The following is a 17812-nucleotide window of genomic DNA, read 5'->3' as shown; positions in this document are numbered from 1 at the left end:
ATATCACAATACCTTGCTACATTATCTTGATATTCTAGGAGAACGCAAAACTCAACAAAGCTACGTTATCTTGATATTCTAGAAGAACTCAAAACTCAACATAGCTAATTTAGGCTATATTGTTGATATCAATTTTTGGTTTATATTTCAAGGTGCATGAGTCGTATTCTTATTTGTAACATGGGACTCTTCTCACATACTCCCCTCTGTTTCTCTGTAGCTGAGTCGTATTCCTTTTTGGATTGTCTCAATGTAGCGGGGTCGTTTCCTTTTTTGGCAAGAAGCAACAACTTTTTTGGGAAAGTAAGAGATAGAATAGTGTAGAAAAGTGTGCATATCTCCACTTTAACTATTTATTACTCCCTTCGGCCCACAATAATTGTCACACTTTTCCATTTCGGTCCGTCCCACAATAATTGTCACACTTCATTTTTTACTATAAATGATAAGTAGGTCTCACATTCCACTAACTCACTTCACTCACATTTTGATTATAAAACCAATATTAAAAAATGGGTGCCACATTCCACTAACTTTTCCAACGAACTTTTTTTTATCTTTCTTAAAATCCGTGTCAACTCCAAGAGTGACAATTAATCCGGGACGGATGGAGTATATTTTGTTAAAACAATTGCAAAAGAGAAGTGCAACATTTTTATAGGATGGTGGGAGTAATATATATATATTAACATTAAAAAAATTTGAATTATCTAACTATTGATTCAATAATATTGAAGAACATATACATAAACACCACCAATATCGAAAATTCAACATAACAATATACAAAATTCCTATTAGTTATGCATCACTAATATCTCAAAATTGTTCAGAACAATATAAAAATTAGAATCACAAAATTATACATTACTAATAAACATATAAATTATTAATTTAGACTAAAAATATATTTTTGCAAAACATTAAATTTCCAAAATATGTTGTAATTCAATTAAATACAAATAATCAAGAAGATGCTAAATACTAAGTAGTAACATTTAATCTTTTATATCTATTTTAACCTAGCAGTTTTTTACAAAATAAAATAGAAATCCAATATGTAAAAAGAACGAAAAACTTAATGATTTTAAATAAATAACTAAAATACTTAATAAGACGAGAAACAGCAAAACACATACCATATGTCACGTATATAAATTCCAAGCTGATGACTTTTAATTTATCTAAAAGCTTTGGTCATTTAAAAAACATGAACGCACTGAACAATAAACATTAGTAACATAATAATGCGTCAATTAGATGAATGAATGTGTACTACTATTCGCAGAGAACAACACCCATACTAAAAATAAAATTTTATTTTTGCAGAAAATTCAGTTATGCAACGGGAGGTGGCGGTGAATAAGTGAATTATAAGCTAACAAATGGCATATATTTTCTAAAGTATATGTCACATTTTCTATTTTAGAAAGGTACTCGTACGTCGATATATAAAAATATATTTTCTCTATCCTCTTTATATATAAAATATTCCACAAAATCTTATGAGACATCTTTAAAAATCTTATGTCATCACCAAGTGTGACATCTATTATAAGACTGAGCAAGTATAAAAACATATTCAATAAACATCTACAAAACATTAGATATAGATGTAACTTATACTACAGATATTTGTATAGGGCTGTGATAAAATGCAAACTATAAATATTGTACAAACTCTAAACTATGATCTAGACCATTAAAAAATGTGTTGGCATTATGTTGACAATTTTTGTTGTTGTTATTTTGTCATCTGATGACATTTTCTAACAATCCATTATAATTTAGAGTTTGTATGATATTTAAAGTTTGCATTTAATTACATCTTTGTTCGTATATACAATTGACTCTTCATATAACAATTATCGTCATTTTTATTAACTATGTGAGTGTGTAATAGATTGCTGTTAATAAGAAGTTGATCTTTATCCATCAAGTGGTGGGAAACAGCCTCAACAAGAAGATGAGGATGGTTGGAATTGGAATTCTTGGGCCGAGATTGTGGATAGTTCATCTACACAACCCATAAGATGGAATAGAAATCCAAGGCTGAACGCAAGATGAGAATAAAACTAGGCTGTTTGGTTCATCCCGAACAACGGTCCCACTAATTAACACCATTTTATTATTTACATTCTATGAAATCAATGGACCATTTGATATTGGACTTAGGGAATTAATTGGCTGGGCTGAATTAATTGAGAGGGTCGTATCATTTTTGAAGGCCCAAAGTGTGCGTGGCCCATTACTTACCTAGGATTGATTGATTGCTGCCGTGTGGCAACTCCACGAGGATTGCGTTTGATGGCCGTTGAATTTAGCGTTAAGCTTGTTTACTAAGTTAAAGTTGATGCGCTCTTTTTTAGCACTACAACTACTTGCAAGTATACAAGGAATAAATAATATAGCTAATGGTCAGTACCGGGATATCGAACACATGGAATATAATTGCAAGTGGCTATCATGTTCTAAGCGTCATATACTATCTATAGAAACAAGAGTTTTGGGTTGGATTAAGTAACTAGGCAGAAATAAATAAACAAAGCGTACAAATAAACAAAGTAAATCAGGAAAAGAGGGGAATTCTTAGGATAGAGCTTTCACAATTGTGGTTTACACAAAACACATTTATGATACCCTAGCACAGTTCATACTTCACTAGAACAAGTCACGTAAATATTGTCATGTTGCACAAAGTATATCACAAACACTAGGGGCGTCAATCCTAGATTTGTAACTCCTAAAAGTTCTTAAGACTCCTAATGTTCTCGCTCTCAACTATAGTGTCGTTTTAAGGGAAGCTAATTGTAACGTCAACTAAGCTCTTCTAACTCGCAAACTTCCTCTCACGATTATGTTGCAAGCCAATAGATCATCACAGAATGTGTCACTCAAACGTGAAGCAATAACACTTAGAATAGAAGCGAAGTAATGAACAAAACAGATGCCAAAAACTGGAATTATATAGACTAATAAAAGTTACTAACACATCCCAAGAATTCCTATAGTTTAGCTACTCATAGACAAATGGCAAAATCTACAAATTAAAATACAAAACATAAAGAAAAAACAAACAAAACCCAATGATGAATTGTTGTGCGATCTTTAGTCTTCTCTTGCCTTACTCCAATCTTCAAGAATGGTGGATGGAATGATAGATGAAGGATTAGGGTTGGAGGAGGAGCCTTGGGGGCTCCCCAATTTTGGAGGTTATGAATGTGTGCCAAGAAATGGTGAATATTATGAATTAGATTAAGGGGTATATATAGGCTCGATAATGATTTAAACTTGGTAAAAAGTTACCTCCAAGTAATAACAAATATGGAATTTTTGTGCCTCATAGGTTAAGGAAAAGATTTGGATTCACAAGGTAATGTCTTCTTTCCTTCTTTAAATTTCCGTCTAAACTCTGCACTTGACAACTTTATGCGACCTTCATTGAATGGCCATAACTTTCTCCAAAGAACTCCGATTGAGATGATAAAGTTACCAAAGAGAAGCTCTTTCGAATACAAAGAGAATAACATGTAGAACGCCCTGATCGATTTTCAGAATCAATGGAAAAATGAGTTTGAACAGAGGTTGTTGTGCGCGACCGGGCCCAGCGGGCCGCTGGACAGCTCCAGAGCTCTCTGTACTCGTTTCAACGACCGCTGGTGTCACGACCGCCCTACTAGGGTATAATAAATGTGGCGATCGCGACTTAAACAGACTTAAATATAACAAGGAAAATAGGCTAGGGTTTCATCTAAAAGGTTTGACCAACATATTAAATGAGTAATTAAGTATAAAACAAGATGAAGACTCGGGTTTAAATAATGAGTTGGGCCGGAAATTAATATTCAAGGAAAAGATTAAGAGTTTGACATTATCCAACAAGACTTTAAAAATCCAATAACCGAACAAATTCAAGTTCAAGCCCAATAGCTAATAAGTAAAAGAAATATCGCAGCGGAAACGACCAAGAGAAAGAGTGAAGTCATGTGTGAAGACACGACGACACTCGGAGTTTCAAGACAATACTATCAATTTGTTTAGTTTGCTCAACACCGCCAACCGCTCGTCGCCGCTCAACCTGCACATAAGGAGAACACATGCAGGGCTGAGTACTTATAAAAATACTCAGTGGACTTATGTCGAAAACATTTTCATAAAAAAATTGTTATTTATCATGCCATACGTAAGTAACCATCGGGGTTTAGCTTTAGAAAGGCCCGAGGCACTCAAAATCATTTTCCATTGTAAAAGTCGACTGATCAGTCATTTTCCCATAGACGTTAGCCATATCTGCCAGTACATGACAAGGAATGCGGCCGCAAACCAGGTCACTAGACCGGCCAGCCCGTACGCTAGCACACGATCTACCATAGGTGTACACTAATCCAAGTAGGGTTTGCGGCCCTACGAGGATCCGAATTCAATTTAAATAATAGTGGCAAAAGCCACATCAGATAGGGACGTTAAAACAAATCACGGCATGATAAACATAGTGATTTCCATTGATAAAGTAATTAGGACATGGTCCGTAGTTAAAAGATAGCCCACCTCGACCGTTTAGACCTTAAGTACTTCTTTCCCTTTGTTATCACGCTTCGTGCACGAGTTATCACCTTTGGTAATAACATGTATCACCAATCAGTCACAAATATTGACTCATAATTATGCATGTCCCCACGATTTTTCTTTATCCCCATCGACAAAAGGAAACACGCCATAGCATACATCCTTGAATAACACATCACTTCATCATAGAGTGGTTCTTAAGCATTTATATAAATCATGTATATCATTTCACATAACAACATAGTTGCTTTTGTAAAGATAGAAATCTGACAGCACTGCGACATCATTTTGTAAAAATCATTAAATATTCACACGACTTCCGTTGGGGCTAAAATTTTACCACACTGCAGTAGACTCATCAAATAACTTCCAGTTTAAAAATCACGTCAAATTGAAAGCGTAACCTACTGGTCAGGAAAACATTTTCGGGCAGAACTGCGCAGTTAACTTCAAAAATTCACCAAAAGTTCATCTTTCGTCCAAATAGGTTGAAATTCATACACAACACAGAAGACACCATGGAGTTTACTCAGAAAAAAGAATCGGACAAAAAGGAGTTCATTTGGTCGGTTAAAAACGCGTCGGAACCTACTATCCGAACTCACAGTTTTTCATGTTTCAAAATTTTAATTAGGGTTCTATCCCCATTCATTCAAACACAACCTTTTCATGCTTCTAACACACACATGCTTAAAAGAGCCTTCACACTCATGGTTGCATATAATCACACATCATTCACCAATGATTTATTTAGACTTCAGGAAATTGCATTCAAAATGCATACACACATACAAACACAAGTTTCCCCATCGATTAAACCCTTAGATTTGAAATCCCTACACTCACTAGATGCATGAGGGAAACAAAAGAAAAGTTGGGATGGAGAGGATGAAGAATAGAGGTTTGATTGTAGCTTCTTTGATTAAAACGATCGGTAGAACAAATATAAATCCCGATTCTTCAACAACTCTTGGCAAGAATGGAAGAGTGGAGTAGAAGAACAAGTGGAGAGGATTGGAGAGGGGAGATGGGCGTGTGGAGGGAGAGAGAGACGTGAGTTTTGGGGGCTAGGTTTAGGTTTTGGGTTTAGTCTTCCCTTCCTATTTATAGGATTAGAATAGGCTCTCAAATAATTAGGAAGATTTGGAGAATTAATTGCATGAATATTTGAAAGAGATTAGGGGAGATTTGGGGGAGGGAATTAACGTGAATTTGGGCAGGAGTAAGGTGAGATTTTCGAAAATCATGGCTAATTAATTAGCCTATGATTTTATTTGGTATTTCACGGAGTAGAATAAAATAATACGGAGCAGAAAAATTAATAACAAATCCTCCCACAATATGGAAATAGGCGTCTGATTTTAGCCCCTCCCACAAGGAAAATTTTCCAAATCTGTAATGGAATAAAGTAGGCAAGATTGGCTAGAATATTTATTATTTATTCATGGAAAGAAATAAGTAAGGAATCAATTATATAATAATTAATTCCTCATCTCCCAAAAATTAGGAGATTTCGAAAATCTCCATGGACAAGTCATAGGGGTCGAAATTTCCATGGAGGAAATAAAGAATAATTGGCTTTGGATTTAATTTGAATAATTATCCCAAGCAATTAATTAAATCTAGGAAAAATAGAATTCCTCTCCAACAATTCATAGTGGTCGAAAATTCTAAATAAAAAGGCAAGATGAAAATTGATGATTCTATTTAAATCTCACTCCCCGAAATAAAATATAATTTACGGCAATATATTTCATTCCGCATCAATTAATTAAGGCCACGTCATCAATCAATGAATTTGACTCGGTCAAATCAAAATTAGGTCACCAACGCAAATACATAACAATTCGTCATTTAATTGCGGCAATCAAAGTAATTAATGCAAACGTCTTAGGGTTCGAAAAGTGGGGCGTTACAGCTGACATGGGTCCAGTGGGCCACTGGGTTGTGCTTTTCTCCAAACTTTCATAATAGACCTTTTGATGCCTTTTTTCTACTCTATTTTGCACATTTCTCACAAAACACGTTAAAATACCAAAATAGATAAAAAAAATGCAAATAATGGACATGTAATGCAACTTTGACACTCAAAACAGACCAAATAATAGCTTTAAAACAGTGCAAAATCCAAGCGTATCAAAAGTACACTCCACTCCTCACCGCCTCTCACTATGTAATGTTCTCTCTCTTAGGATATTTCTCTCTGCATTCTCTCTAGAATCTTCTCTCTCTTCTCTGATCCTCACCAATCTTCTTCTCCGGTCACTCTTCCTCATGTTCCAGTGAGTGTTGAGTGTTGATCCTTCAACTTCTTTGTTGATTGATAGGTTTGTTCGACATCGAATAGTTGAGTTCTAGATCCGTTCAATTTGGGTGAAGATCTTCAGGCGGGTCTGAGAGATATGTGACTTCTTGAGTCTCATGCTGTAATTCCGAGGTGTTGTGGTGATTTCGTGTTCCAGTCAGCAGGTGCAAAGTAGTAATTGGTGGATCCCTAGGCTTTGGGGTTCGATTTGTCTCACTATGCTCCCTTATGACTCCGAGGTGATGTGTGATTTCTTGTTCCAGTTAGCAGGTGCGAAGTAGCAATCGGTGGATCCCTAGGGTTTGGGGTTTCGATTGGTCTCATTATGCTCCCTTGTAACTAGTTGGTGAAGATAGAGTTCTTTGGCCTTATGAAGTTGCATGTGCAACCTGAGGTCCCGTGACTATGTTCTTTCTTGTTTTACTAGTATAGATTCTAATGGATCTGGTTCATGTTGTTTTTGAGTATTCTACTTATGAATAGGTAGTTACAAGAGATCGTGGCTTGGAGTCAGAACCGACAATGGTTCCGACTAGTGCTAGGGTTTCTTAGCTTGTCTTAGACTAGTAGATTGTATCTTGTTCTTATCTTTGATTATATATTCTTGGTCTGTGTCTTGGGAGATTTACCATCTCTGATTTGCAGTGTAATTAAAAATGTCTCAATAATTAGTGAATTCTGAATGGGTCTGATCCCTGCAAATTCTGTTAGTAGTTAATTATATCAACCTTGATGATATTTGAAAAATACACTAGTATTGTTTTGGTTTAAAAAATTATTACATTCATTTGCTGAAAATAACCAGGTAAACAAACAAATATTATCCATATAGTATTTAATGAAATGAAATGAAATTCGGCAAATATACCGGTATCTGTGAATTGAATATGGAAGTAAAATCTAATCTATTATTCACTATAATTGAACACGGACTCACATATAGATAAAATAAGGGGAACATAGCGCCGACTAATGTGAAGATTGACTTAAACACCGCACGATCATTCCTTTGACGTTTTCGTTGAGCTTAATTTAATTTTGTTGGGAGATTAATTGATCAAGACAAATTTCTATTAATTATTTTCTAAACTATTTGCTTAATTTAATATAATAATACATTTTCCTGTTATAAGAGTAGATGATTGATTGATATTATGAGAAGCCTTTCACTGAATTTGGCCTTTCAATTAAGGACTTTATTAATCATAAACTAATGTAAAACAAGATCATTGACCAATATTAATTTAAAAAAATCGTATGTGCAGGAGGATGTTGGTGAGTGATAGCACATATGTATAATTGTTTTTGTTAACTCTACTATTAATTGAAGAGAGAGTTTAAATTTAATTTAAATCAAGTATTGGATAAATACGAATCTTTAATCTATCAGAATCTATTATTACTGATGATGAATATATGATGGATAATTGGATATGGAATATATATGTCTCATACATACCAAACAAATGTTTTAAGTTTTAACTTTTATGTGCTTGCAAATAAAAATTAAGCAATATCCTATTATGGTGTCGATTCATGAACTTAGTAATGAAATTACAAAATTTATTCAACATTGAGAATGAACATATCCAAATGGGACACGTAACAATCATCGAATATTACAATTCTATAATCTAAAGTTATAAAATTTGATGAAAGAAATGTGAATAATCCAAAGGGGTGGTATGGGTCGACGTGGCCACATTCTGCTCTTCATGTTTAAATCACATGTTTCTGCTCTCTCCGTGACATCACTATATTTTTATATTTTTTCCCAATTAATTTTTTGAAATCATGCGCCGAAAATGAAAAATGTTTTAACGAAATCGAACACAAATATGAAATATATAATCACAACCCCACTTCTATTATAAACGAATGGATCATGATATTTTACAAATTATATAGACCATTAAATTAAAGGATGAGAGATAGAAATTATAAATACATATAGTAATTGTCGATAAAAATAGTAAGAAATTTTTTGAATAAAGATATAGTTTATAATTAAATTTAATAATGATATAGTATATAACGATACTATCATAGTTCACAGAATACTTTTTGGATCAATTATACAAATATTTATTTTTTAAATAATACCCATCGTCCCCCAAATATTGTTCCACTTTGTCCCGGCACATGTTTTAAAAAATGTAATGAAAAGTGAGTTGAAAAAGTTAGTACAATGTGAGTCATAGTTTTATATATTAGTTTTATAATAAAATCCGAGTAGGAATGAGTTAGTAGAATATGAGGTCCACTACCAAAAATGATAAAAAGTTAAATGAGATAAATTTTGTGGGACAGACGTAAAAGGAAAAATAAGACAAACTTTCAGGGACAGGGGGAGTAATAGTTTTAAAGAATATCCTATTTGGTATAAGGAATAAAGTGTAAAATATATATTGTAAATAATAAGAAAAGAAAGAAAATGTAAGAAAAATTCTAATGAAGAGATTTGATGGAAGAAAGAATCTAATGAAGAGATTTGATGGAAGAGAGAACTATGAAGTTAACTATGATATGAATTTAAACTTTCCCATTCTCTTCGTGTTTAAATAAATTTAATTGGTAATGAATTACGCATTTATAACTAAATAAAGTTTAATTTAATAATAATAATAATAATAATAATAATAATAATAATAACAATAATAATGAAGGGACAAAAAAGATATGAGAGTAACGAGATTCATGTATAATGGGAAGAAATATTCTATAAGAATAAAGGATATCATTTATGCACTATGATATTTGGTTCAGAAATGTTCTTATATAACATTGATTTAAATTCAAAAATAAAGTGCTTCCCTAACAGGCAGGGACGGAACCAGAAATACAAATTAGCCGGTGCTGAAATTTAATATATATTAGAATTATTTAATTCGATTTTTTGTTCCAATAGATTTTAAAATCAAACCACACCAAAAATTAATACTCCCTCCGTCTACGAAAAATAGCCTCATTTGTGAACGACACGAGTTTTAATAAAAAGTCTGGTAAAGTAAGATATATGAAAGAGAAAATAGATAAAGTAGGAGAGAGAAAGAGAAAAAGTAAGAAAAAGAAAACATATGAATAAAGTACTATAAGCAAAGTTTTCGTTTATAGAATGAGACTACTTTTCGTGGACACCTAAAATGACAAAATTAGACTATTTTTCGTAGAAATAAAGATTTTGTCTTAAATATAGAAAACAAGCATCATGAATGTTGAGAAATCAAAAATTAAGTTTAGTGAGGTATTAGATCGAAATTCATTTACAAAAAGATGTACTTATTAGAATAAAAACTAGTTTAGATGTTGTAATTTTGTTATTTGGTTTTTAGTTTGATGTTATGTATTTCGAATAGTAAGTTATTCGACTGTTTTGTTAAATTCCATTGTATATATAATTTAGGTGAATCCAATTGAATATAATAAGGCATTAATTAAATAAAGTCATTTAAGTGTTTAAACCAAATTCAGTAATTAATCTCAATAACCAAATTCGTTTATTATTAATCAAAAGTCAAATCCCATTTTAAGCAAAGGTCCAATGGATAAAAACCTAGCCGTATCTTCTTCTTCCTCCCTCTGGTAAAAGCTACACCCATGTGCATTTTTAATGCAATGCAGTTTGTTCTTTCTCTAATATCAAAACACGACAAAAATTTAAGACTTTCATTGATATTAATGGGTCCGGCGCCGGCCAAGCCCCCGCTGAAGCGGTGGCAACGCTATCTCCGTCCCTGCTAACAGGGCTTTGATATAAATTAATAAACTAAATGAGTTGTATGTTTGATTTTATTTATCTTTCATGCTATATAAAAAAAATCACCGCGAACACTGCGATATAGTATTTGTATTTAATGTGTGAATATATAATTGACCTTGTTGATCTGATGGATTCCATGACCATGCTTGACTATATTTGGTGTTGGGGAATAGGTGATAAAAATCAGGAGGATCAGAAATTATTGGACGAGGCCATATTCTAAATCTTTCATCATGTTGGTGAAATGAATACATATGCTACCTAATTTGATTTTTTTCTCAGACCTATGTATTTAGCTGCAGATTTTCTCTGCTACATGTTTGGTTCATTGGATATGAGCACAATGTATCTTGTTACTATCAAATGTTGTTTTTTATTTGCTTTCTAAATTGGAAGTTTATTCTACTTGCCATTATTTCCACACTATTATATTTGCCATTATTTCAACACTATTTTCATATTCTTAATATTATATTATAGTTAATATCTCAAGCATACACATACTCTTCTCCACCTCTCAGTTTCTTCTCCACTTTCTCTTCTTCATGGGTTTTAAAAAAAATTAAAAACTAGTGTTATAAACTTAGTTTAATAATAATATACGAGTAAAATAAGTTAGTGAAATATGAAAAATACTTACTATTAATAATAAAAAAAATGAGAAAGTAAACAATAAACAGGGGATGGACCAAAATGACAAAAATATACAAAACATGAAGACAGATGGAGTATATATTGCCGGGTTGAGCTATAATTTTGACAATGGAACCTCAAGGTACTGTTGATAATTATGGAATATTTTTTGGTATCAGCATTACCGAAAGTAGTTAAAGCATTGGCAATGAGAACTTCGCTAGATGAGTAATGAGAATTATAGAATAAGTGATAAAAATTAGAGATAAATATTGTAATGTAGACAGAAATAACAATGCATCAGAAGGACTCGCAGTGTGATATAGTGATAGTAGTAGCACTGCCAGAACTACTATTAATGATAATAAACCTTATACTCCATCGGTTAAGAATGAAACGTTTTCTAAAATATAAACAATGCAATTTCTACATTTTCATTTCTCTTACTTTATTCTCTTTTATTAATTTACAAAACAATACTACATAAAATCTTGTAAAAAAAATAAATATTTTATATTTAATGAGACGGATATAATGAGAACGACAGAGTAATATTAATTTGATAGTTTTTATACCCATCTTAAAAAAACACTACGATGTTGCATATTTATTCGATCAGTTATGCAACATATATTTTTCAAAATAATCAATTTTTACTTGTTGCATTTTTTCAAAATAATCAATTTTTACTACAAGTATAATGAGTAGCGATGCTTCTTTTAACATATTGAAATGTCCATCAAAACATTCTAAAATGTGAATTATGGTGTGAAAGAAAATTAAAAATGTAAAATAGAAATATAAATATACGGGTGAAATAGAATTAAAAATTTATAAAACATAGACTGTATATATGGTAAAAGAGAATTGAAAATGTAAAATAAAAATATAAATTGTAGGGTTGCATCTTAAAACTAAATGGTGATAGGAGAAGTGACCATATATACGGGTGTAGTTGTCAATACCCTTCTTCAAACCCTTCAAGAAGAATTTTGGAGGGGCTGGACTTCTTTTGATAAGGTTGGACTTGTCCAATATCGAACTGACTCAAATTTAAAGTCCAAATATATTACTGGAATAATCATTTTTTTAATTTCAGTCCAAATATATTGTCGGGTCAATTAGATTTAACACATAATCGGTAACCTGTTTCTGATATCATGATAGAAGTTTATAGAATTCCATCATAAAACCAATTGATAATAGGAGAAGTGACAATAAATTATATAGTAACATTATTTTTCAACAAAAAGAGAATTGAAAATATAAATAGAAACATAGATAATTGGATCGAGAAGAATTGAAAGTATAAAATAGAAAACAAAGAATTAAACACTCATCTCTCCCACAATGAGGCCGACGCCCTAACCAATTCCTTGTTCACACAATTTTTAATATGAATATATATTTCGATCTCTCCAAAAGATGTGATTTTAGATATGATATACGTTTTAATATGCATAAATAAAATATTAAAGAGAAAGATAAGCATAATTGAAATAGACAGGGACGGAGCCAGGAAGTCTACATAGGTGGGGCAAAAATATACATAGAGATATTTTAATACATTAAGAAGGGGCAAAAATAAGGAAATTTAAAAAATTTTAAAATTAACTACTAAAAATAGCATACATGAATTTTTTTTAGGTGGGGCAATTGCCCCTTGTGAATGCCATATAGATCCGTCCCTGGAAATAGAGTTAATAGATACTAAGACCACCTTATTAGCAATATAATAAGTATATAATGGAAAGGTTTTGAAAAATAGAAAATATTTGAGGATTGATAGAGTAGGGTAATATACAACCTTATTAGCAATATAATAAGTATATAATGGAAAGGTTTTGAAAAATAGAAAAGATTTGGGGATGCATAGAGTATGGTAATATACAGTGTTTTAAAAACTAGACCGGTTCAACCGTGAACCTGCAGGCAGTCCGGTCCGGTTCACCCCTAAAAACCACTAGCACATTGAATAGCCGTGAACAGGTGGAATCGGCCGGTCCGACCGTGAACCGGAAACCGGTTTTTCACTTTTTCAAAATATTTTTTTAAGATTTGTTGTTGCTAGGACTTGAACACATGACCTCATCTCTAAATACCTACTCCTTTACCACTCTACCACATGTTCATTTTGAAATATTATGAACATTACTTATCCTTATACATTAAATCTGAAATTCTTTTTCCACCGAAACTAATAATTCATTTTAATTTTATATTCTTTTAAGAAATTGTTAATTATAGTATATTTCTTATATTTAATTATACTTTTACAATCACTAATATTTTACAATATAGGAGTTTATAATTATACATAGAGTTTAATACTAGTTTTTAATATTGTGTATTATAATTTATTATTGTATTTAAACTTAACGTCATTAAATATTCTGATATACTAGTACAAGACTTGTTTTCTATAATAATACTATTAAATGTATAATACTATAATATTTATTGATAAAACATTTATTAAATTTTATTATTTACTACTAAATATATATATATATATATATATATAAATATGGTTTTGTTCTTCTTAATATGGGCCGTTAGATCTCATTCATCAACAGTCCAGATGATCTGCATTATTACACTATATTCAACTGAAAATCTGCATTATTACACTATAATGGTGCATTATTAGTTGATGTGCATTATTCAAAGGAAAATCTGCATTATTAAATGACACGTGGCACTAATCTAATCGTCGGATGACAAAATCGTGGGGCTGAGAACAAGAAGGAAAAAGGAGAAAATATGCAAAAAGGAAATGAATACATCCCTATATATATATATATATATATATATATATATATATATATTGTGTTAAAGATAGAACCATTCTTAAGTGTAGAACCTAGAACTCTACATATTTTATTCATTGGATGAGGAAAAAATGACGGTCAAGATTAAAAATCATATATATTAGACTATGTTTTCACGACATTCCGGACTCAACATGTGAAAAAACTCACATGTTGATGGAAGAATGAATGAAACGAAGAAGAGTCCATGCATGCTTTATTTTTTCACTTCTCTGCATTCACCCATTAATAATAGTTTTGGTTGTAATGGGAAGTTGCTATGCAAATCAACACCATTGGATTAAAAGATCTAACGACCTCCGTTTGGCATTTGTTCTACGTTTAAGAATGGTTCTATCTTGATCACAATCATATATATATATATATATATATATATATATATATATATATATATATATATATACATATATATATATATATATATATACATATATATATATATGTGTGTGTGTGTGTGTGTGTGGTTTTGATCTATGCAAAACTAGATTTAAATACAGAAACGCAGAAAAATATCATACGTAGGGCACTTATAGTTAGTTAATTTTTAGATCATGACATTAAACCCAAATATTATAATATGACCTAAAATTGTTTAATTATGACCTTTCGTGTTTTTGATTAATTATTGACCATTAGATCATCTAATCCTAGGGCCAAGATTTGGGCTGCATTTCTGGATTTAAATGCATTTTTATTTTGATCATCTCCATATATATATATATATATATATATAGGGAAATGATCCAAACAAAAATGCACTTAAACAAAGAAATACAGGCTGATTTTGGACCATAGGATTAGACAATCTGATGGCTCCATTTATTTCATAAGTATTCTTTTTTTAATCATTAAAAATTGTATAAGGTTAGTAATGTCCTTACGTGATGTCGATTGTTATGGCAATCCCTACAATCGTGCATATTTCTCTTTCCACTAACAAATCAAATCATGTGCGTGATTTATGATTTAACAGATTCTTCAACTTCAACTCCTTCGCCACTCCTTCATCTTCTTCATCGCAATCCCTACAATCTTCCATTATACTTCTTTCCGTGAAGATTTATTCTTCGTGAATAATTATCTTCCAGATTGTTCGTGTGTTTATGAATTCCTTTAACACTCTATCGTCTCATACGCCTCCTTCATCTGTAATTTTTTCTCCAGATCCAATCTAACTTTTACTGAGTACTCCATAATCCATATCAATGTTCTCTCATCTCCTTCTTCACTCCATCAGTTGGTTATGCTTGTAATCTATAATTTTTTCATTTTTTTTTCATGGTTTGATAACTTCCATCAGTCGGTTTTTTATGGCATATTTTTTTGTATCTACATTCCACAAATGGAAATTAGGGCACATCCTATTTCTCATGGGGACAATCAATCATCTGCTGATGACAGTGTAGATAATACATGTTCATTCCTCCTCATTTTCTCATTTCACTGGTACGACTCATTTATGGTCTTATTCACTTGCTATGAATTTTATGTTTTTCATACTACACAACAACACTGTCTCTTTCATTTGTATGTTATGCTTCGATTTCGCCTTTAGTATGACCAATTGTCATTGTCAGTTGTAGGCCTTATTTATTGAGTATGACTCATTTATGCTCTTATTATGATATGTTAACTGCTATTATGCTTCGATTTTGCCTTTAGTATGACCAATGATCATTGTCAGTTATAGGCATTATTTCGTTGAACTTGTATGACTCATTTTTGCTCTTGTTATGATATGTTCTCTACATGATTAGTCTACATGTCTTTAATCATCATTTTAAACTATTATGACTTGTTTATGCATGTTACATGCTCTGTAATAAGCATGTCGTACATGTTATCTTATATGACCTGATGTTTGTTAATCCGACGTAGTTCCGACCCTCGACCTAAATGGATGTTTTTCCTCCCGTCGGCGACATTAGCACGACCATCGTGCAGTGCATTTGTAAGTATATAATGACATGTTTGGAATATAGAGTGACATGTTTTACATTATAGAAAGACATGTTTTTTATGCCAGTATACAGGCATCAACAAATTATTACTAAAACGGAGAAGATACTCTCACAGATGAGGCAAAAAGTTGAGAGATGTCACAAGTTCATGTTGCAACAGAGGAAACTGTCTTTATCTTACTTAAGCTGCATGATGTATACTAGAGCACATAGAATGACGTGGTTAGATACATGTAACGACCATAAAGCAGATTCATATTTAAATTTGTAATTATTGATCTTAATTTTTACAGTTGATTTTTTTTTCTTTCTAATTCTTGTTCATGTTTCGATTTTGCAATATTTGGTGCATACTGCTACCATCAATGTCGTTGTATTCGGTTTTGACCCTCGATCTAAATGGATGTTCATTTTTGTAATATGCATTACTACATAATGACCTAGTTTATATAATTGAAGTAATGGCAATTTTAGTTTTTTAGAGTCCATTTTATTTGCAATGTCACGTTGTTTGAAATTACTCAGTTCGTTCAGATTTGTATTAGGCATTCTGGTACTCAGTAGTTTTTTGTCATAACTCGAATATTGGATTATTATGACTCAATTTACCCATAAGTTTTCATGACCCAAATATTCATCTAGTATGACCCAAAATAATAGATGAGGTTTTGGGCATTAAAACGGTATTCTTGTACTCAGTAGTTTTATGTCATGTCTTGAATATTCGATTATTATGACCCAATTTACCCATATGTTTCCATGACTCAAATATTCGTTTAGTATGACCCAAAAGCATAGATGATGTTTTTGGTTATTGTTTGTGTATTCTTCTGTTGTACTAATATTTGGTTTTTTTACTATGTTTAAAACATGAGAATAATCGTGTATTTGGTTTTTTTAATATGTTCAAAACATGAGAATAATCGTGTATTTGGTTTTTTTAATATGTTCAAAACATGAGAATATTCTTCGGTCGTACTAATATTCAGTTTGTTTGATGCGAATATTTCGACCAAATTGTATGAGACATTTTGGTATTCAGTAGTTATATTCCATGCCTCGAATGTGGGTATATTATGACACAAATTAACCTAACAATGCTATGACACAAATATTCATTTACTAAGACCCAATGTATCGAGTAATGCTCATCACATGGTCTATCGTCTACAAGAAACAAGAGGAAAGCATTCCAAGGTCATTGTTATGGAAGTTTATCTCATCTTACAGATGAAATAATATATAGTAACAATGACATCCAACCGACATATAAACATCGTTTCATTAAAATAGTGGTAATCTAAACATTCTTTCAGTGCTTTTGGGATCAACGATATCTTCTTCTTCACCGTCGTTCTCTGATACACTACGTGACATCCAACCAATTGAAGTGAAAATTTTGCCAGATTTTGTCAATTTTAAGTCAATCGTTGTATGAAATCTTACTAACCTTTTCCGTCATACCTCGCCGATCCAGAAGCTCGAGTGTCGACCATTGTTGAAGTAGGCTTTTGGTTCACCCTCCTCGTCGATTTCAGAATCGTAAATTAGGATGAGGTTTTTTGTGGAGTATCCGATTTTGTGGAGTAGCCGCTTTGTGTGGATGTAGGCTTTTTCTTGATTTTGTGGAAGAAGAAGAAGAAGATTTGAGGGAAAGTGGAAGAGTTTAGCGTGTGGAGTAATGACTCCCAATTAATTCACACTTAAAAAACGGAACGACGGTTCCTAATCTTTTCGATTCCTAATTTACCCCTCA

Source organism: Salvia splendens, chromosome 20, assembly GCF_004379255.2.
Source record: "Salvia splendens isolate huo1 chromosome 20, SspV2, whole genome shotgun sequence".
NCBI classification, from domain to species: Eukaryota; Viridiplantae; Streptophyta; class Magnoliopsida; order Lamiales; family Lamiaceae; genus Salvia; species Salvia splendens.
This window is presented reverse-complemented; position numbering follows the sequence as displayed.